Source organism: Triticum aestivum, chromosome 1B, assembly GCF_018294505.1.
Source record: "Triticum aestivum cultivar Chinese Spring chromosome 1B, IWGSC CS RefSeq v2.1, whole genome shotgun sequence".
In the NCBI taxonomy this organism is placed as follows: domain Eukaryota; kingdom Viridiplantae; phylum Streptophyta; class Magnoliopsida; order Poales; family Poaceae; genus Triticum; species Triticum aestivum.
This window is the reverse complement of record NC_057795.1, coordinates 361,340,765-361,366,928: the sequence shown is the minus strand read 5'-3', so window position 1 is coordinate 361,366,928 and position 26,164 is coordinate 361,340,765.

The following is a 26,164-nucleotide window of genomic DNA, read 5'->3' as shown; positions in this document are numbered from 1 at the left end:
GATTCTATCTCGGATTTCATGGCTTCTAGCCATTTGTTGGAATCTGGGCCCGCCATCGCTTCTTCATAGTTCGAAGGTTCACCGTTGTCTAACAACATGATTTCCAGGACAGGGTTGCCGTACCACTCTGGTGCGGAACGTGTCCTTGTGGACTTACGAAGTTCAGTAGCAACTTGATCCGAAGTACCTTGATCATCATCATTATTTTCCTCTTCAGTTGGTGTAGGCATCACAGGAACATTTTCTTGAGCTGCACTACTTTTCCGTTCAAGAGGTAGTACTTCATCGAGTTCTACTTTCCTCCCACTTACTTCTTTCGAGAGAAACTCTTTTTCCAGAAAGGATTCGTTCTTGGCAACAAAGATCTTGCCCTCGGATCTTAAGTAGAAGGTATACCCAATGGTTTCTTTAGGGTATCCTATGAAGACACATTTTTCCGACTTGGGTTCGAGCTTTTCAGGTTGAAGTTTCTTGACATAAGCATCGCATCCCCAAACTTTTAGAAACGACAACTTAGGTTTCTTCCCAAACCACAATTCATACGGTGTCGTCTCAAACGATTTAGACGGTGCCCTATTTAAAGTGAATGTAGCTGTCTCTAGAGCGTATCCCCAAAATGATAGCGGTAAATCGGTAAGAGACATCATAGACCGCACCATATCCAATAGAGTGCGATTACGATGTTCGGACACACCGTTACGCTGAGGTGTTCCAGGCGGCGTGAGTTGAGAAACGATTCCACATTTCCTTAAGTGTGTACCAAATTCGTGACTTAAGTATTCTCCTCCACAATCTGATTGTAAGAATTTTATCTTTCGGTCACGTTGATTCTCTACTTCATTCTGAAATTCCTTGAACTTTTCAAAGGTCTCAGACTTGTGTTTCATCAAGTAGACATACCCATATCTACTCAAGTCATCTGTGAGAGTGAGAACATAACGATATCCTCCGCGAGCCTCAACACTCATTGGACCGCACACATCGGTATGTATGATTTCCAACAAGTTGGTTGCTCGCTCCATTGTTCCGGAGAACGGAGTCTTGGTCATCTTGCCCATGAGGCATGGTTCGCATGTGTCAAATGATTCATAATCAAGAGACTCTAAAAGTCCATCAGCATGGAGCTTCTTCATGCGCTTGACACCAATGTGACCAAGGCGGCAGTGCCACAAGTATGTGGGACTATCGTTATCAACTTTACATCTTTTGGTATTCACGCTATGAATATGTGTAACACTACGTTCAAGATTCATTAAGAATAAACCATTGACCATCGGAGCATGACCATAGAACATATCTCTCATATAAATAGAACAACCATTATTCTCGGACTTAAATGAGTAGCCATCTCGTATTAAACGAGATCCAGATACAATTTTCATGCTCAAACTTGGCACAAAATAACAATTATTAAGGTTTATAACTAATCCCGTAGGTAAATGTAGAGGTAGCGTGCCGACGGCAATCACATCGACTCTGGAACCATTCCCGACGTGCATCGTCACCTCGTCCTTTGCCAGTCTCTGCTTATTCCGCAGCTCCTGCTGTGAGTTACAAATATGAGCAACGACACCGGTATCAAATACCCAGGAGTTACTACGAGTACTGGTAAGGTACACATCAATTACATGTATATCAAATATACCTTTAGTGTTGCCGGCCTTCTTATCCGCTAAGTATTTGGGGCAGTTCCGCTTCCAGTGACCCTTCCCCTTGCAATAAAAGCACTCAGTCTCAGGCTTGGGTCCATTCTTTGACTTCTTCCCGGCAACTGGCTTACCGGGCGCGGCAACCTCTTTGCCGTCCTTCTTGAAGTTCTTCTTACCCTTGCCCTTCTTGAACTTAGTGGTCTTATTGACCATCAACACTTGATGTTCTTTCTTGATTTCAACCTCTGCTGACTTCAGCATAGAAAATACTTCAGGAATGGTCTTTACCATCCCCTGCATATTGTAGTTCATCACAAAGCTCTTGTAGCTTGGTGGGAGCGACTGAAGGATTCTGTCAATGACCGCCTCATCTGGGAGGTTAATGTCCAGCTGGGACAGGCGGTTGTGCAACCCAGACATTTTGAGTATGTGCTCACTGACAGAACTATTTTCCTCCATCTTACAACTGTAGAACTTGTCGGAGACTTCATATCTCTCGACCCGGGTGTGAGCTTGGAAAACTAGTTTCAGCTCTTCGAACATCTCATATGCTCCGTGATGCTCAAAACGCTTTTGGAGCCCCGGTTCTAAGCTGTAAAGCATGCCGCACTGAACGAGGGAGTAATCATCAGCACGAGACTGCCAAGCATTCATAATGTCTTGGTTCTCTGGGACGGGAGCGTCACCTAGCGGTCCTTCTAGGACATATTGTTTCCTAGCAGCTATGAGGATGATCCTCAGGTTCCGGACCCAGTCCGTATAGTTGCCGCCATCATCTTTCAGCTTGGTTTTCTCTAGGAATGCGTTGAAGTTCATGTTGACATGAGCGTTGGCCATTTGATCTACAAGACATATTTGCAAAAGGTTTTAGACTAAGTTCATGATAATTAAGTTCATCTAATCAAATTATTGAACTCCCACTCAGATTAGACATCCCTCTGGTCATCTAAGTGTTACACGATCCGAGTCGACTAGGCCGTGTCCGATCATCACGTGAGACGGACTAGTCATCGTCGGTGAACATTCTCATGTTGATCGTATCTTCCATACGACTCGTGTTCGACCTTTCGGTCTCCGTGTTCCGAGGCCATGTCTGTACATGCTAGGCTCGTCAAGTTAACCCTAAGTGTTTTGCATGTGTAAAACTGTCTTACACCCGTTGTATGTGAACGTAAGGATCTATCACACCCGATCATCACGTGGTGCTTCGAAACGACGAACTGTAGCAACGGTGCACAGTTAGGGGAGAACACTTCTTGAAATTTTTAAGGGATCATCTTATTTACTACCGTCGTCCTAAGTAAACAAGATGCATAAACATAATAAACATCACATGCAATTATATAAAGTAGTGACATGATATGGCCAATATCATATAGCTCCTTTGATCTTCATCTTCGGGGCTCCATGATCATCTTGTCACCGGCATGACACCATGATCTCCATCATCATGATCTCCATCATCGTGTCTTCATGAAGTTGTCACGCCAACGACTACTTCTACTTCTATGACTAACGCGTTTAGCAATAAAGTAAAGTAGTTTACATGGCGTTCTTCAATGACACGCAGGTCATACAAAAATAAAGACAACTCCTATGGCTCCTGCCAGTTGTCATACTCATCGACATGCAAGTCGTGATTGCTATTACAAGAACATGATCTCATACATCACAATATATCATTCATCATTCATCGCAACTTCTGGCCATATCACATCACATGACAATTGCTGCAAAAACAAGTTAGACATCCTCTAATTGTTGTTGCATCTTTTACGTGGCTGCAATTGGGTTCTAGCAAGAACGTTTTCTTACCTACGAATAACCACAACGTGATCTTGTCAACTTCTATTTACCCTTCATAAGGACCCTTTTCATCGAATCCACTTCAACTAAAGTGGGAGAGACAGACACCCGACAGCCACCTTATGCAACTAGTGCATGTTAGTCGGTGGAACCGGTCTCACGTAAGCGTACGTGTAAGGTTGGTCCGGGCCGCTTCATCCCACAATACCGCTGAAGCAAGATAAGACTAGTAGCGGCAAGCAAGTTGACAAGATCTACGCCCACAACAAAATTGTGTTCTACTCATGCAAAGAGAACTACGCATAGACCTAGCTCATGATGCCACTGTTGGGGAACGTTGTAGAAAATTAAAATTTTTCCTACGGTTTCACCAAGATCCATCTATGAGTTCATCTAAGCAACGAGTCAAGGGGAAGAGTTTTCATCTACATACCACTTGTAGATCGAGTGCGGAAGCGTTCAAGGGGATGGTGATGATGGAGTCGTACTCATCGTGATTCGGATCACCGATGACCAAGTGCTGAACGGACAACACCTCCGCGTTCAACACACGTACGGGATGGACGACGTCTCCTTCGTCTTGATCCAGCAAGGAGGAAGGAGAGGTTGAGGAAGGCAGCTCCAACGGCAGCACGACGGCGTGGTGTAGTTGGTGCAGAAGTACTCCGACAGGGCTTCGCCAAGCACGTACGGAGGAGGAGAGGTGTTGGGGAGGGGAGGGGCTGCGCCTTGAGTTGTGGTGCGGCTGCCCTCCCCTCACCCCTCTATTTATAGGAGGAGAGGAGCAAGGGGGCCGGCCCTCTAGGGGAAACCCTAGAGGGGGGCGGCGGCCAAAGGGAGAGGGAAAAGGGGTGACTTGCCCCCCAAGCTAGGGGGCGCCCCCTTTAGGGTTTCCCCTTCCCTTGCCCTAGCCGCATGGGCCTAGGTGGGGAGGCGCGCCCAGCCCACTAGGGGCTGGATCCCTCTCCCACACAGCCCATGTGGCCCCCTCGGGAGGGGTGGCCCCACCCGGTGGACCCCTGGAACCCTTCCGGTGGCCCCGGTACAATACCGGTACGCCACCGAAACTTTCCGGTGTCCGTTTAACAACTTCCCATATATAAATCTTTACCTCCGGACCCTTCCGGAACTCCTCGTGACGTCCGGGATCTCATCCGGGACTCCGAACAACATTCGGTAGTCACACACAAGTCTTCCTAATAACCCTAGCATCACCGAACCTTAAGTGTGTAGACCCTACGGGTTCGGGAGACACGTAGACATGACCGAGACGGCTCTCGGGCAATAACCAACAGCGGGATCTGGATACCCATGTTGGCTCCCACATGCTCCTCGATGATGTCATCGGATGAACCACGATGTCGAGGATTCAATCAACCCCGTATGCAATTCCCTTTGTCAATCGGTACGTTACATGCCCGAGACTCGATCGTCGGTATCCCAATACCTCGTTCAGTCTCGTTACCGGCAAGTCACTTTACTCGTACCGTAATGCATGATCCCGTGACCAAACACTTGGTCACATTGAGCTCATTATGATGATGCATTACCGAGTGGGCCCAGAGATACCTCTCCGTCATACGGAGTGACAAATCCCAGTCTCGATCCGTGTCAACCCAACAGAGACTTTCGGAGATACCTGTAGTGCACCTTTATAGTCACCCAGTTACGTTGTGACGTTTGGTACACCCAAAGCACTCCTACGGTATCCGGGAGTTACACGATCTCATGGTCTAAGGAAGAGATACTTGACATTGGAAAAGCTCTAGAAAACGAACTAACCGACCTTTGTGCTATGCTTAGGATTGGGTCTTGTCCATCACATCATTATCCTAATGATGTGATCCCGTTATCAACGACATCTAATGTCCATAGCCAGGAAACCATGACTATCTGTTGATCACAACGAGCTAGTCAACTAGAGGCTCACTAGGGACATATTGTGGTCTATGTATTCACACGTGTATTAAGATTTCCGGATAATACAGTTATAGCATGAATAAAAGACTATTATCATGAACAAAGAAATATAATAATAACACTTTCATTATTGCCTCTAGGGCATATTTCCAACAGAGCAACACATAATCACCTACATTAAACTCACGCTTTTGTATCCTTTTGTCATGCCATCTTTTAACTTTTTCTTTAAATAGTTTGGCATTCACATAGGCTTGAGTTCTCCATTCATCAAGTGAGCTTATATCAAATAACCTCTTCTCACCGACAAGTTTGAAATCATAATTGAGCTATTTAATGGCCCAATATGCCTTATGTTCTAGTTTGAGAGGTAAGTGACATGCTTTTTCCATAAACCATTTTATATGGAGACATACCCATAGGATTTTTATATGTAATTCTATAAGCCCATAATGCATCATCAAGTTTCTTGGACCAATTCTTTCTAGATCTATTAACAATCTTTTGGAAAATCAATTTAATCTCTTTGTTACTCAGTTCTACTTGGCCACTAGATTGTGGGTGATATGGAGACGCAATTCTATGATTAACATCATACTTAGAAAGAATTTTACGGAAAGCACGATGAATAAAATGTGAACCACCATCAGTCATTAGGTATTTAGGGACTCCAAACCACGGAAAAATAACTTCCTTAAGCATCTTAATAGAGGTGTTATGATCAACACTGCTAGTTGGAATAGCTTCTACCCACTTAGTAACGTAATCAACAACAACTAAAATATGTGTATACCCATTAGAGGAAGGAAACGGTCCCATATAATCAAAGCCCCAAACATCAAATGGCTCTATAACAAGAGAATAATTCATAGGCATTTCTTGACGTCTACTAATCTTACCAATTCTTTGACATTCATCACAAGACAAGACAAACTTACGGGCATCTTTGAAGAGAGTAGGCCAATAAAAACCGGATTGCAATACCTTATGTGCAGTTCTATCTCCAGCGTGGTGTCCTCCATATGCCTCGGAGTGACACTTGCGTAGGATCTGTTCCTGTTCATGCTAAGGTACACAACGTCTAATAACACCATCTACTCCTTCTTTATAAAGGTGTGGGTCATCCTAGAAGTAATGTCTTAAATCATAGAAAAACTTTTTCTTTTGCTGGTATGTGAAACTAGGTGGTATAAATTTGGCAACAATGTAATTAGCATAATAAGCATACCATGGAGCAGTACGAGAAGCATTTATGAAAGCTAATTGTTCATCAGGAAAGCTATCATCGATAGGTAGTGGGTCATCAAGAACATTCTCTAACCTAGAAAAGTTGTCTGCAACGGGGTTCTCAGCTCCCCTTCTATCAATGATATGCAAATCAAATTCTTGTAGTAGGAGAACCCATCTAATAAGTCTAGGTTAAGCATCTTTCTTTTCCATAAGATATTTAATAGCAGCATGATCAGTGTGAACACTTACTTTAGAGTCAACAATATAAGGTCTAAACTTATCACAAGCAAATACAACTGCTAAAAATTCTTTTTTAGTAGTAGCATAATTTCTCTGGGCACTGTCTAGAGTTTTACTAGCATATTGAATAACATTTAGTTTCTTATCAACTCTTTGTCCTAGAACAACACCTACGACTTAATCACTAGCATCGCACATAATTTCAAAGGGTAAATTCCAATCAGGTGGCTGAACAATAGGTGCAGAAACCAAAGCTTTCTTAAGTATTTCAAATGCTTCTACACAATCATCATCGAAGACAAAAGGAATATCTTTTTGTAAGAGATTAGTCAGAGGCCTAGAAATTTTTAGAGAAGTCCTTAATGAACCTCCTATAAAAACTGGCATGACCAAGGAAACTTCTTATACCTTTAATGTCCTTAGGACACGACATCTTTTCAATAGCATCAACTTTAGCTTTATCAACTTCAATACCTCTTTCAGAAATTTTATGCCCCAAGACAATACCTTCATTAACCATAAAGTGACACTTTTCCCAATTCAAGACAAGACTAGTATCTTCGCATCTCTACAAAACTCGATCAAGGTTGCTCAAGCAATCATCAAAAGAAGATCCATAAACGGAGAAATCATCCATGAAAACCTTAACAATCTTTTCACAAAAGTCAGAGAATAGTTGTGTATTAAAGTGGCCACCTTAAGTTAACCATTAAGTAACAAAACTCACATCTGTCATGGATACACTCACCCAATCCACGTCTACTAGCATAGCATAGCAATATAAGCAACATAGAAGTAACTCCCAAAGGTTTGATAATAAACAGGACAATAGGTACTACCTCATCTACTTCCCAAAACCCACATATTAAACAGATCCTAACCATGCAATTGTTTGAGGATTGATCTAATGCAATAAAACTGGGTAGTAAAGAGGTATGATCAAAGTGTTACTTGCCTTGCTGATGATCCGTGAAATCTAGAGACTCGTAGTAGCACGCTGCGCACTCCGGGTACTCTATCGCAAACAAACAAGCATACAATAAGCACTCAACTAGAAGCACATGTAAACTCAAATAAGAGATTTAACCAGAAATTTCTACTTAAGAACTCCGGTTTGCAAAAAGAATCAAATCAAACGAAACAACGAAACTCAAACTGCGAAAGAAACAAGCTTCGTTTACTAATCTGGACTTAAGTCAAATTTTACAGTAGATAAAACTTGTTCGAGTTGGTTAAACAGAAATAGGGTTTCGAGACGAAACTCTAGGCGCTTGAATCGCCTGATTCCGATAAACGAGTGAAAAGATAAACTAAAATGAAAATCAGGGCAGAAATCGCGAAAAAACCCTGGAAAAAGAAAAACTAACGAACAGGCTAACGAATGAACGTTCGCTGTCTGCGTCTAAACGGTGAAAATCGTTCGTTAAAACGAACAAACAAACAGGCGTTCGCTAAATAACTAAACCGAAAAAAAAATCTATAAAAAAATAAACCGAGGTTTCTAAAAAACTGATGGTTTTCTCACGAAAACCGCGGCGGTGGCGGCGGCTACCTCCGGCCGGTCCAGCGAGGTCCGGTGGGGTCAGCGAGGGGCTCCGACGGGGTGGGGCGGCGGCAGCGGCGGCGGACGACGGGGTTTGACGGCGGCGCGGGCAGCAGCAGCGGCTGCCTAGGGTTAGGGTTTGGGGCGGCGTGACGCGGGCTTCGATGGGCTGGGGTGCTCGGGGCGGCGCTATATAAGAGGCCGGCTGGGCGGAGTCCTGGCCGGTTACGGCCCGGATTCGGTTTGTTTTTTTAAATAATTCCGCGCAAAAAAACAAATAAAAGAAATACTAAACAGACTCCAAAAATCCTGAAATAAATTTTCCTCGTCCTCTAAAAATATAGCGGACAAAAGTGAACATTTATTTGGGCCTATAATGCAATTTTGAAAAATGCATATTTTTCCTAATTCAAATAAAATAGCGATAAAACTCTGAATAAAAATCTTATTTGATTTTAGTATTAAATCTCCAATATTTCTTTATTTTGGGAAAGTCATTTTATTCCCTCTCTCTTATTTTTATAAAAGAAATATACAAAGAGAAAATAATTAAAATCAATTGATCCTCTTTTCAAAATTTGAGAAAAACTCAAATATGAAAATAACGAAATCCCCAACTCTCTCCGTGGGTCCTTGAGTTGCGTAGAATTTCTAGGATCAAACCAAAATGCAATAAAATATGATATGTAATGATGATCTAATGTATAACATTCCAAATTGAAAATTTGGGATGTTACAAACCTACCCCCCTTAAGATGAATCTCACCCTCGAGATTTGGGTTGGCTAGAAAATAGGTGAGGGTGATCCTTCTGTAGGTCTTCCTCTCGCTCCTAGGTGGCTTCATCCTCGGTATGGTGGCTCCACTGAACTTTGCAGAACTTGATAACCTTGTTGCGCGTGACTCGGCTCGCAAATTCGAGAATCTTGACTGGTTTCTCCTCATAGGTCAAATCGCTATCCAATCCAGTGGCACTGTATCTCTCAGAGGGATATCAGCCATCTCTGCGTGGCACTTCTTCAACTGGGAAACGTGGAACACATCATGAACTCTTGACAATCCTTCGGGCAATTCCAATTTGTAAGCAACTTCTCCCATACGCTCCAAAACCTTGTATGGTCCCACAACTCCAAAACGCTTAACTCCTCGAAGTGGGGACACACGAAGATAAACTCTGTCTCCGACTTTGTAAACTGTCTCCTTGCATTTAGAATCCGCATAGCTCTTCTGTCTGGACTGGGCTACCTCGAGCCTATCATGAATCAGCTTAACCTTCTCTTCAGACTCTTTAATCAAATCTGGTCCAAACAACTGATGGTCTCCAACTTCGTCCCACAACAACAGTGTCCTGCACCTCCTTCCGTACAAAGCTTCAAAAGGGGCCATCTTCAGACTGGCTTGATAACTGTTGTTGTAAGAGAACTCTGCATAAGGTAAATTGTCGTCCCAACTAGATCCATAATCTAGTGCACAAGCTATCAACATGTCCTCTAGAATCTGATTGACTCTCTCAGTCTGTCCATCTGTCTGTGGATGAAAGGCTGTACTGAACTCTATCCTGGTACCCAAAGTTTCGTGCAACTGATTCCAGAACTTTGAGGTAAACTGGGTCCCTCTATCTGATACAATGGTCCTCAGAACTCCATGCAGACATACAATCCTGGTCATGTATATTTTTGCCAACTTAGCACTGGTGTAAGCGGTCTTCACTGGGATGAAATGGGCTACCTTCGTCAAACGATCGACTACAACCCATATCGAGTCATAGCCTGAGCGAGTCCTGGGCAATCCCATGATAAAATCCATGCCTAGCTTATCCCACTTCCATTCGGGTATTGGCAATGTTGTAGCAATCCTGCTGGCTTCTGATGCTCTGCCTTTACTCTCTGACATACATCACAAACTGCTACATACTCTACAATATCCTTCTTCATTCCGGTCCACCAGAAACTGTCCTTCAAATCCAGATACATCTTGGTATTTCCTGGGTGAATCGAATACGGCGAGTCATGGGCCTCCTGCAGATTCAACTTCCTGATCTCCGGGTCATTAGGCACATATACGCGGTCCTCAAACCATACGGTATCATGCTCATCCTCATGAAATCCCTTAGCTTTTCCTTTGCTCATCTGCTCCTTTATCTTAGCAAACTCCTTGTCGGTCTTCTGAGCTTCTCTGATCTTATCCATCAAAGTAGACTGAATCTCTAATGCTGCTATGTAGCCTCTCGGGACTATCTCCAAACATAGCTCACGAAGATCCTCGGCTAACTCCTTGGGTAATTCTCCAATCAAGAGGGTGTTGACATGACTCTTGTGGCTCAACGCATCGGCTACTACGTTAGCCTTTCCTGGATGATAATGCAACCTCATATCATAATCCTTAATGAGCTCCAACCATCTCCTTTGCCTGAGATTTAACTCCTTCTGTGTGAAGATATACTTCAAACTCTTGTGATCCGTGTACACCTCACAATGGTTTCCAATGACAAAATGCCTCCATGTCTTCAACGCATGCACTACGGCTGCTAACTCCAAATCATGTGTAGCATAATTCAACTCATGGGGTTTAAGCTATTGTGTGGCATATGAAACAATTCTTCCCTCCTGCATAAGCATTGCTCCAAGTCCTTGACGAGAAGTGTCGCAATATACTTCATAATCCTTGCGCTGAACTGGCAGGATCAACACCGATGATGTAACCAAATGTTTCTTCAACTCCTGGAAACTGGCCTCACATTCCTCAGTCCATTTAAATTTGGTGTCCTTCTTCAACAATTCAGTCATGGGCTTTGCAATCTTCGAGAAATTCTCAATGAACCTCTGGTAGTATCCTGCGAGTCCAAGAAAACTCCGGATCTCTCCAACTGACGTGGGTGCTTCCCAGTTTGTCACAGTGACAACCTTGGTGGGGTCTACTGCTATTCCTTCTCCAGATATAACATGTCTGAGGAATCCAACTTCCTTCAACCAAAACTCACACTTGCTGAACTTGGCATATAACTGATGTTCTCTGAGCTTCCCAAGTACCAAACGCAAATGCTTCTTATGCTCCTCTTCATTATTCGAATAGACCAGAATATCATCAATGAACACCACGACGAACTTATCCAGAAACTCCATAAACACCTTGTTCATCATGTTCATAAAATAGGCAGGTGCGTTAGTCAGACCAAATGACATAACGGTATACTCATATAGCTCGTACCTTGTGGTAAAAGCTGTCTTATGTATATCCTGCTCTCGAATCTTCAACTGGTGGTATCCTAATCGCAGATTAATCTTGGAAAATACTTTAGCTCCTTGCAACTGGTCAAACAAATCATTGATCATCAGCAGTGGGTACTTGTTCTTGATTGTCACTTCATTCAACCCTCGATAATCAACAACCATCCTCAACAATCCATCCTTATTCTCCACTAGAAGCACTGGTGACCCCCAAGGTGATGAACTTGGGCGAATATAGCTGAGGGAGTCCTGGACTAGGGGGTGTCCGGATAGCCGAACTATCATCATCGGCCGGACTCCAAGACTATGAAGATACAAGATTGAAGACTTCGTCCCGTGTCCGGATGGGACTTTCCTTGGCGTGGAAGGCAAGCTTGGGGATACGGATATGTAGATCTCCTACCATTGTAACCGACTCTGTGTAACCCTAGCCCTCTCTGGTGTCTATATAAACTGGATGGCTTTAGTCCGTAGGACAGAATAACAACAATCATACCATAGGCTAGCTTCTACGGTTTAGCCTCCTTGATCTCATGGTAGATCTACTCTTGTAATACCCACATCATCAATATTAATCAAGCAGGACGTAGGGTTTTACCTCCATCAAGAGGGCCCGAACCTGGGTAAAACATCATGCCCCTTGTCTCCTGTTACCATCCGCCTAGATGCACAGTTCGGGACCCCCTACCCGAGATCCGCCGGTTTTGACACCGACATTGGTGCTTTCATCGAGAGTTCCTCTGTATCGTCACCGATAGGCGCGATGGCTCCTTCGATCATCAACAGCGACGCGGTCCAGGGTGAGACTTTTCTCCCCGGACAGATCTTTGTATTCGGCAGCTTTGCACTGCGGGCCAATTCGTTTGGCCATCTGGATCAGATCGAAAGGTAGGCCCCTAGCCGTCTGGTCAGATTTGGAAGTCTGAACTTCACGACTGACATCCGTGGAGACTTGATCTTCGACGGATTCGAGCCACAGCCGAGCGCGCCACACTGTCACGATGGGCACGATCTAGCTCTGCTGCTGGACAGTGCCCTGGAGGCCGCACACGAGCCCGCTCCAGCCCTTGATTCAGAGCAGGCTGTGCAGATCGAGGATGGGTGGTTAGACACCGCCTCGGGGGCTGCAACCTCTATGGCGATAGAGCCAAATACTGATTTCGTCCCTTCTGAAGCTCGTGACTACCAGGTGCCGGACTCCTTGCCGGACTCCGAACCTCCCGCGCCCCCTTCAATCAAATCCGATTGGGCACCGATCATGGAGTTCACCGCTGCGGACATCTTTCAACACTCACCCTTCGGCGACATCCTGAGTTCACTGAAGTATCTCTCGTTGTCAGGAGAGCCCTGGCCGGACTACGGTCAGGACGGTTGGGATGCGGACAACGAAGAAATTCAAAGCCCACCCACCACCCACTTTGTAGCCACTATCGACGATTTAACCGACATGCTAGACTACGACTCCGAAGACATCGACGGTATGGACGACGATGCCGGAGACGATCAAGAACCAGCACCTACTGGGCACTGGAAAACCACCTCGTCATACGACATATACATGGTGGACACCCCAAAGGATGGGAATGGCGATGGAACAACGGAGGAGGATCCTTCCAAGAAACAGCCTAAACGCCGGTGTCAGCGGCGCCGCTCTAAATCCCGCCACAGCAAGAATGGAGATTCCGGCACCGGAGATAATAACACCCCAGACAGTGCCAACGACAACCCCCTCCAGCAAGATTTAGCACAGGAGGACGGAGAAGCCAGCCCTCACGAGAGAGCGGCAGGCGAAGAGGTAGAGGACGATAATTACATGCCTCCCTCGGGAGACGAGGCAAGCCTCGACGACGACGAATTCGTCGTGCCTGTGGATCCCGTCGAACAAGAGCGTTTTAAACGCAGGCTTATGGACACGGCAAATAGCCTCAAGAAAAAGCAGCAACAGCTCAGAGCTGATCAAGATCTGCTAGCCGACAGATGGACCGAAGTCCTTGCGGCCGAAGAGCACGAACGCCCCTCCAAAAGCTACCCTAAACGCAAGCTGCTACCCCGATTAGAGGAGGAAGCATATAAACCCACATCACCGGCGCACAATACGACCGACCGGCCACCTCGTGGCTGCGATAGAGAGGCCTCCAGGCCCTCCACTAAGGCCGTACCCCGGCATCGCTCGAAAATCACAAAGCCACGGGGAAATGCACCGGACTTGCAAGACATATTGGAGGATAAGGCAAGACAATCAAGATCGATCTACGGATTGCGCGGGCGCCCCACGATGCGCGACGACTACCGTCGTGCCGGATACAGCAACTCCGGCAGGGCCGAACACAGTAGACAAAGCTCGCTTGAGCTACGTCGTGATATAGCCCAATACAGAGGCGCCGCACACCCACTATGCTTCACAGATGAAGTAATGGATCATCAAATCCCCGAATGGTTTAAACCCGTGAATATTGAATCCTATGATGGCACAACAGACCCCGCGGTTTGGATCGAAGACTATCTTCTTCATATCCACATGGCCCGCGGTGACGATCTTCACGCCATCAAATACCTCCCACTCAAGCTTAAAGGACCAGCTCGGCATTGGCTTAACAGCTTGCCAGCAGAATCAATTGGGTGTTGGGAGGACCTGGAAGCCGCATTCCTTGATAACTTCCAGGGCACATATGTGCGACCACCAGACGCTGATGACCTAAGCCATATAATTCAGCAGCCATATGAATCGGCCAGACAATTCTAGACACGGTTCTTAACTAAGAAAAATCAAATTGCCGATTGTCCGGATGCAGAGGCTCTTGCAGCCTTCAAACATAACATCCGCGACGAGTGGCTTGCCCGGCACCTGGGACAGGAAAAGCCAAAATCCATGGCGGCCCTCACATCACTAATGACCCGCTTCTGCGCGGGAGAGGACAGCTGGCTAGCTCGCAGTAACAACCTCAGCAAAAATTCTGACAGTTTGGATACCAAGGACCACAATGGCAGGTCGCGTCGCAATAAGAACAAACGCCGTGTCAACGGCGACAATACTGAGGATACGGCAGTAAATGCCGGATTCAGAGGCTCCAAGCCCGGTCAGCGGAAAAAGCCATTCAAACGAACCACTCCGGGTCCGTCCAATTTGGACCGAATACTCGATCGCTCGTGCCAGATACACGGCACCCCCGAAAAGCCAGCCAATCACACCAACAGGGATTGTTGGGTATTCAAGCAGGCAGGCAAGTTAATTGCCGAAAACAATGACAAGGGGCTGCATAGCGATGACGAGGAAGAGACCCGGCCGTCGAACAATAGAGGACAGAAGGGTTTCCCCCACAAGTGCGGACGGTGAACATGATATACTCAACCCACATACCCAAGAGGAAGCGGAAGCGGAAGCGTGCACTCAGGGACGTATACGCGATGGAGCCAGTCGCCCCGAAGTTCAACCCATGGTCCTCCTGCCCGATCACCTTTGATCGAAGGGACCACCCTACCAGCATCCGCCACGGCGGATTCGCCGCATTGGTCTTAGACCCAATCATTGATGGATTTCACCTCACCAGAGTCCTGATGGACAGCGGCAGCAGCCTGAACCTGCTTTATCAGGATACAGTGTGCAAAATGGGCATAGACCCCTCAAGGATTAAACCCACAAAGACGACCTTTAAAGGCGTCATACCAGGTGTAGAGGCCAATTGCACAGGCTCAGTTACACTGGAAGTGGTCTTCGGATCCCCGGATAACTTCCGAAGAGAGGAGTTAATCTTCGACATAGTTCCATTCCGCAGCGGCTATCATGCTCTGCTCGGACGTACCGCGTTTGCAAAGTTCAACGCGGTGCCGCACTACGCATACCTCAAGCTCAAGATGCCAGGCCCTAGAGGAGTCATCACGGTCAATGGAAACACTGAACGCTCTCTCCGAACGGAGGACCATACAACGGCTCTCGCGGCAGAAGTACAGTGCAGCCTCTTAAGGCAATTCTCGAGTCTGGCCGTTAAACGACCGGACACAGCCAAACGCACCCGGAGTAACCTACAACAAGACCACCTGGCATGTTCCGAGCACGCGTAGCAATGCGGCCCCAACCCCAGCCCCTGCAAAATTGCAAGACTGGTCCTTCGCGTACATCATTATGCTTTGGAGATACCATGGGCATAGGGGGAGGGGCACGACCACGATAGGCCCAGAATGCGGCTTAACCACACCAGGGGCTCTCAAGTGTGTCGTTCTTTTATTTCTCTTTTTATTTTTTTTACCCACAGGACTCCGTTCATCAGAGGCCCTGTCCAGCAGTAGACCTGCCGAACTCACGATGCAACAGCCAGGGAAGGAGAAAGGCTACGACAAGTACCCAGGTGGTCTCCATTACGAGCAATAAATCTGTTTTATACACCATCCCGCAGCCTACCCCTGGAGGGGGACATCTTTAGTAGTCCCATTCCTTGCTTACCACACTATTTGTATCGTTCTGCATTCATGGCAGTACTTCTTGAATAAACAATGCATCACTTTTTGCTTATAATTGCATTACTTTCTCATACATATGTTAATTTATGACATGTCGCATCCGTACACTTTGGTACGACTAAATACACCAGGGGCTTAAGTTCCCCATATTATGGTGTGATAAGTCCGAACACTTTCACAAGTGAGGCACCCCGAACTTATAGCATTATATGCATCGGCTCTGAATCATGTCTTGGGTCAATAGTTGGGTTTGCCCGGCTCCCACGTTTTGGTACCTTACGTTCTGTTGTATCGGCTAAGGTGGCACTGGGAGAACCACTGCAATTGCGCCCCAGTTGAGCTGGGCGAGCGCCTCAGTGAAGAAAACTAAAACTGACCATCATGATAAGGCGAGAGTCGGTCGCTGTTCGAGAGGTTTTTTTCGAGTCCCTAAAGACTTATGCCGCTTAGAGAGAGGAACCGGCTTTTGTCCGGCCCAGGCGTGGATAGCGCCCCGAATTCGGTCTTCCGAACACTAGGGGCTTCACCGAAATTTAAAATTATAGAATTCTATGGCTAAGTGAGAGTGTTCAAGCATTATAAGTCTGGTTGCCTTGTTCGTTGTGTTGAGCGCCTCCCTAGATGGACCCAAAGATGGGAACAAGAGTGCTCAAATTTATCCCGAACACCCCAGCACTCGTGGCATGGGGGCCGAAGCCGACGACTTGCCATCTCTCAGATTTGATAAACGGCTGCACAGAAGGTAATATTTTAAATTAACAAGTGTTGCTTAGCGCATATGAACAAAGTTTTCAGCGCACAGGATAACAAAATGCGAGTCTACTCAAATATTACATCTTTGGAGCACTCACCCGCAATAATGTGGGCACCCTTCAGGACACTCTTATAATACATCTCGGGCATGCGATACTCCTTGCCCGGCGGCGGCGCGTCCGTCACAAGCTTCTCAGCATCCATCTTGCCCCATTGCACCTTCACGCGGGCAAGGGCCCGACGGGCACCTTCAATACAGGAGGAGTGCTTGATGACTTCAACCCACGGACACGCATCCACCAGCCGCCGCACTAGGCCGAAGTAGCTCCCAGGCATGGCCTCCCTAGGCCACAGCCGAACTATGAGGCCCTTCATGGCCTGTTCGGCCACCTTGTGGAGCTCGACCAGCTGCTTCAGCTGGTCGCTAAGGGGCACCGGATGTCCGGCCTTAGCATACTGAGACCAGAAGACCTTCTCCGTCGAGCTCCCCTCCTTGGCCCTATAGAATGCGGTAGCATCGGACACGCCGCGGGGCAGATCTGCGAACGCTCCTGGAGAACTCTGAATTCGGGTAAGTGATAAGTAATTCACATTCACATGCTTGCTTTGCATGAAAAATGCCTTACTCGCCGCTATTTTCTTCAACGCCTCAATTTCTTGGAGGGCCTTGTGGGCTTCGGCCTTAGCGGCTTTGGCACTCTCAAGAGCCGATGCAAGCTCGGACTCTCGAGTCTTAGAGTCGCGCTCCAAACCCTCATGTTTTTCAATGAGAACCTGGATCTCTTGTTGTACCTCCGCCACCCGCGCCTCCTGCTTCTCTCGCTCGGTGCGCTCCGCGGCTGCATTACATTCGGCCGCGGACATCGCTTCCTTCAGGGTCGCCACCTCGTTCGTGGCCCCTGCAATACCCACGTTATTCTTGTCATTTTTTGCAACCAAATCCTTTTCTGTAAGGTACAACTTTAATAAAGTGTTACTCACCTTCCTTGTCCTCGAGCTGCTTCTTGGCATGGCCGAGCTCGTTCTCGGACCGCTCGAGGCTTTGCTTCAAAGCATTGACCTCCACAGTCAGTGCGACAGAGGTCAGCAGCGCAGCCTGCAATCCCATATTGACATATTTTTTATGACTCCTGCGTATATCTATTTAGATCCTCAATCCGGCTTTTCTTTCCGAACAACGAACCGAGCATCAGGGGCTACTGTCTATGCTGTACTATTTTACATATATTAAACTTCTTACCTCAAAGCCTGTTAGAAGGCTGCTGCAGGCTTCGGTCAGCCCGCTCTTGGCAAGCTGAACCTTCTGAATCACCGCACTCATAACAGTGCGGTGTTCTTCTTTGATGGAAGCGCCGTTGAGCGCCTCCAGTAAGTTATCCGGCGCCTCTGGTTCGACGGAGGCCGACGGTGTCACGGTCTTGCCCTTCTTACGAAGGGGCCGCCCGCCGGACTTCGGAACCACTGCAGGTTCCGGTGCGGAGTCCAGTGCAAAGTCCGGGAGGTTGCCTTGCGGCACCTCCGGGGCCTCCTCCTCCTGGCGGGTCCTTTCTCGGGATCCCACCTTGCCATCGTCGGCATCGCGGGGGTGGAGGCGGTCGGAAGGGAATCCATATCTGACGCACCCAAGGACCCGCTCGACGAAGCGGGAAGATCATCCTTGGGCGGACTGCGGGGTTGCATGCGGCATTAGAAAGACACCATGTGGTGAAAAGAAAAATCATGAAGTTATTCAGGAGTTCGGATACTTACGATCTCGCCAGGGGCTTGGCCCTTGAAGGCCAATCCTCGTCGTCATCGCCGACGTTGGCAGAACAGTCCAGGGGAAGAGTCCTTCCCTTCTTGGACCCTTCGGCCTTCCTCGTTGGGGAGGCCTTCCTCTTCTTCCCTCCCCCCGCTGGGGGAGAGGCCTCTTTCTCCTCCTCGCCTTCATGGGAGGAGCCCGCCTCAGAGTCATCGGACGATGAGTCCGATGACACCTGAAAACGGGAACTCTTTTGAGTGCCCGTGGCCTTCTTCTTGGCCTTCTTCTCCGGCACCACATGGGGTGCCGGAACCAGCAGCCCCGTTAAGCGGACGTCCTCTGGGCCTTCTGGCAAAGGAGCCGGACAGTTAGTCTGCTCGGCCTTCTTCAACCAGTCCTGTCAAAGGAGAGGGAGTTTAGATCCCGCATAGAGTCAAACTATGGAAAACAAGTGTCCCGTAAAGGGTAAAATCGTTTACCTCGTCAGCCTGACGCTGCGAGCGGAATCCGCGATCTTCGGTAGCGGATGCGGGAGCCTCGGCGCCCTTGAACAGCACCCTCCAGGCCTCTTCGTACGTAGTGTCGAAGAGCCTGCTCAAGGTCTGGTGCTTTGCCGGATCAAACTCCCACATATTGAAGTCCCGTTGCTGGCACGGGAGAATCCGGCGGATGAGCATGACCTGGACTACATTGACAAGCTTGAGCTTTTTGTTCACTAGCTTTTGGATGCAGGCTTGGAGTCCGGTCAGCTCCTCCGAATCACCCCATGTCAGGCCACTCTCTTTCCAGGAGGTGAGCCGTATGGGGATGCCAGATCTGAATTCGGGGGCCGCTGCCCATTTAGGGTCACGCGGCTCGGTGATGTAGAACCACCCCGATTGCCACCCCTTAATGGTTTCAACGAAGGTGCCCTCGAGCCAAGTAACGTTGGGCATCTTGCCCACCATGGAGCCTCCGCACTCCGCTTGGTTGCCCTTCACAACCTTCAGCTTGACACTGAAGGTCTTGAGCCACAAGCCGAAGTGGGGCTGGATACAGAGGAAAGCCTCGCACACGATGATAAATGCCGAGATGTTGAGGATGAAATTCGGGGCCAGATCATGGAAATCCAGGCCGTAGTAGAACATGAGCCCCCGAACGAAAGGATGGAGCAGGAAGCCCAGTCCGCGGAGGAAGTGAGGAAGAAATACCACCCTCTCATGGGGCCTAGGGGTGGGGATGAGCTGCCCCTCGTCGGGCAGCCGATGCGCGATGTCGCTGGACAGATATCCGTCGTCGCGCAGCTTCTTGATGTGTCCCTCCATAACAGAGGTGGCCATCCACTTGCCTCCCGCTCCGGACATGGCTGGAGAAGGTCGAGGTGAGATGTGCGGACTTGGGCGCTGGAGCTCGGGTGCACGGAGATGGATAAGCAAAGGAGGAAGAAGGCGTAGGTAAAAAGATGGATCCTTATCCCCTTATATATGGGCGGACGAAACTATGCGTCCCCACCGGCCTGGTAAAACTCGCTTATCTCCCAAGCGCCGTAATCAATGGCGCGGTTGAGTTACCCACATCCGTATTGAAGGGAATCCCGGAATAAGGGGAACACGATCTCTGCTTCGACAACGTGCCAAGGAAACCGCTTCGCTAAACGCGCTGAGGTGGTATAATAAAGATGATTTGAGTAAAAGCTTGGTTGTGGTGTGATGACACGCCACAAAATACGTCAGCAGATTGAACTTGTGTAAATATTATTCTCTCTATGGTGGTATGTGGAATTTATTTTGCAGAGCCGGACACTATCCTGGTGTTCAGAATCTTCTATAAATTATTCGGAGGAGGAACCCACCTTGCAATGCCGAAGACAACATGTGCGTCGGACTCATCATCATTGAAGCCTAGTTCAGGGGCTACTGAGGGAGTCCTGAACTAGGGGGTGTCCGGATAGCCGAACTATCATCATCGGCCGGACTCCAAGACTATGAAGATACAAGATTGAAGACTTCGTCCCGTGTCTGGATGGGACTTTCCTTGGCGTGGAAGGCAAGCTTGGCGATACGGATATGTAGATCTCCTACCATTGTAACCGACTCTGTGTAACCCTAGCCCTCTCCGGTGTCTATATAAACCGGATGGCTTTAGTCCGTAGGACAGAATAACAACAATCATACCATAGGCTAGCTTCTAGGGTTTAGCCTCCTTGATCTCGTGGTAGATCTACTCTTGTAATACCCACATCATCAATATTAATCAAACAGGACGTAGGGTTTTACCTCCATCAAGAGGGCCCGAACCTAGGTAAAACATCGTGCCCCTTGTCTCTTGTTACCATCCGCCTAGACACACAGTTCGGGACCCCCTACCCGAGGTCCGCCGGTTTTGACACCGACAATAGCCTTTATCCAGTAACTCCTTAATCTGCTTCTTAATTTCCTCCAAATCGTTTGCGGGCATCCTGTACGGTCTCTTAGATATTGGCCCCGTGCCTGGCAAAATCTCAATCAAAAACTCAATGTCTCTATCCGGTGGCATGCCTGGCAACTCTTCTGGAAATACGTCAGGGAAATCCTTCACCACTGGTACTTCCTCCTGTACAACTCCTGATAAGGAATTCACTTGAGTCCTCTTCGGCACATGCCGGGATACATACTTGATCCTTCTTCCTTCTGGGGTGGTGAGAAAAATCGACTTACTGGCGCATTCAATGTTCCCTCCATACTTTGATAACCAATCCATGCCTAATATCACATCTAGTCCTTGTGACTCCAATACTATTATGTCTAAAGGAAACACGTAGTTACCAATCCTTAATGGTAACCGATCACACGATAGACTAGCCATATACTCTGCTCCTTGCGAGGTTACTAACATGGGCGACCTAAGGGCTTGGGTTGGCAGTTTATACTTATCCACAAATCCCCTTGATATGTATGAATGCGATGCACCAGTATCAAAAAGAATGATTGCAGTAAATGACTTAACCAAAAACTTACCTATTACTGCATCTGGCTGTGCTTAGACCTCCTCCACGTTAACGTGGTTCACCTGTCCCTTGTTGAAAGGGTTAGGCTTCTTCCCAAAGCTTCCATTTCCATTTCCATTCTTAGCTTCAGGACATTCATTGGCATAATGTCCAGTCTTCTGGCATTGGTAGCAAGTAATGTGGCTCAGATCCTTCCGAGCTGGTGTCGCTGGGTTGGAACGGTTCTATCTGTTGCTTCCTCCATTACCATTCCCATTCTTGGGGCCACTATGGTTGTGCGAACCTCCTCCATTGTGGTTGTGACCTCCATGGTTATGCTGAAATGGTCCTCCCGAGTTCGGGGTAAAACGAGGCTTCTGCTGAGCTCCAGAATTGTACTTCCCCTGTCCATACTTCCTCTTACGGTTATCAATATGCTGCTGCTTCCCTTCAATCATGAGAACTCTATCTACCAACTCCTGGTAGTTGCTGAAGGTTTCCACCATCAACTGCATGCTCAGTTCATCATTTAGTCCTTCCAGAAACTTCACCTGCTTAGTTGCATCCGTAGCAACGTCATCTGGGGCATAATGTGCTAACTTACTGAAATCATCCACATACTGGCTAACTGTTCGTCCTCCTTGTCGCAAGTTGCGAAACTCATGCTTCTTCATGGCCATAGCTCCTGGTGAAACATGGGTAGTACGGAAAGCCTGCTGAAACTGATCCCATGTAACACTGTCGATGGGGTAAGTGGCTATGAAATTCTCCCACCATGATGCTGCGGGTCCATCAAGCTGATGCGCGGCAAACCGCACTCTCTCTGCATCTTTGCATCCTGTAGTGGTCAACTCCCTTCCAATCTTGCGGATCCAATCATCTGCAACTATCGGCTCGGTGCTACTAGAGAACACCGGCGGATTGAGCCTCAAGAAACGGGCTAAGTGATCAACAGGTGGTGGTGGTGGTGGGTTGTTGTTATTGTTGTTGTTGCTCCCCTGATTCTGATTCTGGACTAGTATCTACATCAATGCATTCTACTGCAGGATCAACTGAGTGAGCTCCGGTGAGAAAGCAAATCCATTGTCGCGTCTCGGAGACATCTGGGGGTTAGAAAGGGTGAGATAATAGAATAGAATGAGATCTAGAGGGAAAACACTACCCATCTGCACATGAGACAAACACAATTATATCACTTAAATCAATCCAAACAAGGGCATACAACGGTCTAACTATCGTTACAAAAGTTCTCAGACTATACTATATACATGGGGGAATACTACTACTGTTAGGGTGGTCGACTAGAAAAATTGATCGGTCGAAGATTCCATGATATCTGCTCCAGCTTCATCAACAAAGTCATCATCACTATCATCAGGGTCCGAGTCGGTGTCGTTGATGATGATGTAGTTCTCCAGGCAAGTGGAATCATCGTCATCTCCTCTTGGCGCGGGGTCTCCCATGAATACTTCGATCTTCTTTATCAGGTAATCATTCTTCTCCAATAATGTTATGATTTCCTCCTCATATCCATCGTGTGTGGACTTGAGTTCTTCCTCCAGCTCCGTGATCCTGGTCATTGCCTTGTTCAGATCTATCATGCCTGCACACATCTGGTTCTCCTGGCGACGAATGTGCTGGTTTAACTCCTGGATGAAAGTTGCAATAGATCTATCTTTCCTGATGCTAATCATCTCCCATTGCTCATCTCGGCGCCCAAAAATCTGGTATCCTTGAGATCATTGTGGTAAACTTCTCCAATGCATCTCATGGTGATGTTGAAAGCACAAGTGCTCCCTGGGTGATTTTGGTAATTAATGTCAACATATCTCTTGTTGGACTAACACTTTTACCTAGTATGTTTCAAATGAGTTCAACAATTAAGTGGCATGGACTAGAGGATGTGGAACCCCTTCAAGATGCTAAGGACAAAGGATTGGCTCAAGCTCCAAGCTCAAGACTCTACATTTTCTATTTTAGTGATCCAAGATCACATTGAGTCTATAGGAAAAGCCAATACTATCAAGAGGGGATGAGGTGTTGCTTAATGACTTGCTTGCTCAAAGTGCTTAGTGATATGCTCCAGAGCCTTCAACTACCTTCTCATATCCATATATGTCCCAAACCAAAAGTCCAACTCGGCCCCACCGATTCTTTCTATCCGGCGCCACCGAGTTCAGATGTCATAGTCACTGCCACAAACCCTAGGCAAATCGGCCTCACCGATAGGGATCTCGGTTCACCGAGATGGGATTGTAATCTCTCTGTGTATGTCCATTACCAAAATCGGTCTCACCGAGTTTGAGTAATCGGTACTATCGAGATTACAATGCAAACTCTCTGTTCCTCTTCGTAACATTTTGATCCAACCGAGATGAGCGAATCGTTCCCATCGAGTTTGCCTGACCAACTCTCTAGTCACGGTCCCACCGAGCTTGTGTAATCGGTCTCACCGAGATTACGTTATGCCCTAACCCTAACCATATCGGTCCTACCGAGTTGCATGTCGGTCCCACCAAAAATCCTAACGGTCACATGATTTGCTAAATCGGTCCGACCGAGTTTCTCAATTCGGTCCCACCGAGATTGGTAAGTTGTGTGTAACGGTTAGATTTTGTGTGGAGGCTATATATACCCCTCCACCCACTCTTCATTCGTGGGGAGAGCCATCAGAATATGCCGACACTTCCAGCACTCATTTTTTGAGAGAGAACCACCTACTCATGTGTTGAGACCAAGATATTCCATTCCTACCATATGAATCTTGATCTCTAGCCTTCCCCAAGTTGCTTTCCACTCAAATCTTCTTTCCACCAAATCCAAATCCTGTGAGAGAGAGTTGAGTGTTGGGGAGACTATCATTTGAAGCACAAGAGCAAGGAGTTCATCATCAACACACCATTTGTTACTTCTTGGAGAGTGGTGTCTCCTAGATTGTCTAGGTGTCACTTGGGAGCCTCTGACAAGATTGTGGAGTTGAACCAAGGAGTTTGTAAGGGCAAGGAGATCGCCTACTTCGTGAAGATCTACCCCTAGTGAGGCATGTCCTTCGTGGGCGACGACCATGGTGGGATAGACAAGGTTGCTTCTTCGTGGACCCTTCGTGGGTGGAGCCCTCCGTGGACTCGCGCAGCCGTTACCCTTCGTGGGTTGAAGTCTCCATCAATGTGGATTTACGATAGCACCACCTATCGGAACCACGTCTCAAAAATCACCGTGTCTCCAAATTGCGTTTGCACACTCCAATCCCATCCCTTTACATTCTTGCAAGTTGCATGCTTTACTTTACGCTGCTCATATACTCTTTGCATGCTTGCTTGATATGTGTTGTGATTGTTAATCTTGTGCCAAAACTCCACTTCAACTTAAAGAATTTAAAAACTGCACCTTTTCTCACTTAGTGTCTAATCACCCCCCCCCCTCTAGACACCTCTTCGCGATCCTTTCAATTGGTATCAGAGCTTTGGTCTCCATTGCCTTCGTTTAAACACCATTGGAGGAAGATGGATGAGTCTACTTTGGGTAGTCTTAGACATAGAGTGCCTATACTTTATGGAGAGTATTTTCATGAGTGAAAAAATGAGATGCTTGTGATTTTCAATGAATATCATTTGAACAAGTACATTGCTAGCCCTTGTGCACCTCATGTTGATCCTATGCATCCTACCCTTGATGAGTCAATTGACATGATTCACAATCTTAGAACTGTTAAACTTATCACTAGAGGCTTACCTAGAAACTTGATTGGGTGTTTGCCTACTCTTAAGTGTGCCTACACCATATGGAAATTTCTTGAGGAACATTTTCCAAATTATTCCTTGAAAAATCTAGATGAAATTCTCCATAAGTCTATTGCCTTGAGTAAGATGAATTCCAGTGATCCTATGTTTGGTGATTGTCTATTTGAGCTTACAAACCTTATGCGTGCCAAAGGAGATGTTGGAATTATTAGTGATATTATTTCCGAAGCTATTAAAATTCATAAAGAAGATCATTGTCAAACTCACTCTAACGAATCACCCTCTCTAGGATTTGATCCACCACTTGATGATGTTGAACATGGATACTATGATGAGGATGATGATAGTGACTTTGATCTTGATGATGCAATAAGACACTTTGGTCTTATGGAAAATCTTCGGGGATACATGGCAGGAGGAAAGGAATGGGTTCTTGATAGTGGATGTACCGATCACATGACCGGAGATAAAGATATGTTTCGTGAGCTTGCTGAAAATGACGGCCCTCGAAAGTATGTCACCTTCGGTGACAACTCAAAGGGTAAGGTGGTTGGCCTCGGTAAGGTAGCCATATCACATGATACCTCCATACAAAATGTCATGCTCGTTGAATCTCTTGGATACAATTTACTTTCAGTATCTAGACTTGCTGATTTCGGTTTAAATGTCATATTTACTAAAGTAGATTGCCAAGTGTTTCGTAGAGATAATCATAAAATGGTCTTTACCGGTATACGTAGAGGTGATCTATACATTGTTGATTTCACTAAAAAGGCTCAACCTAGAACTTGCTCCATCGCTAAATCCTCTAAAGGCTGGTTATGGCATAGACGATTAGGCCATGTGGGCATGTGAAACGTTGACAAGCTTATTAAAGGAAATCATATCCTTGGTGTTAACGATGTCATATTTGATAA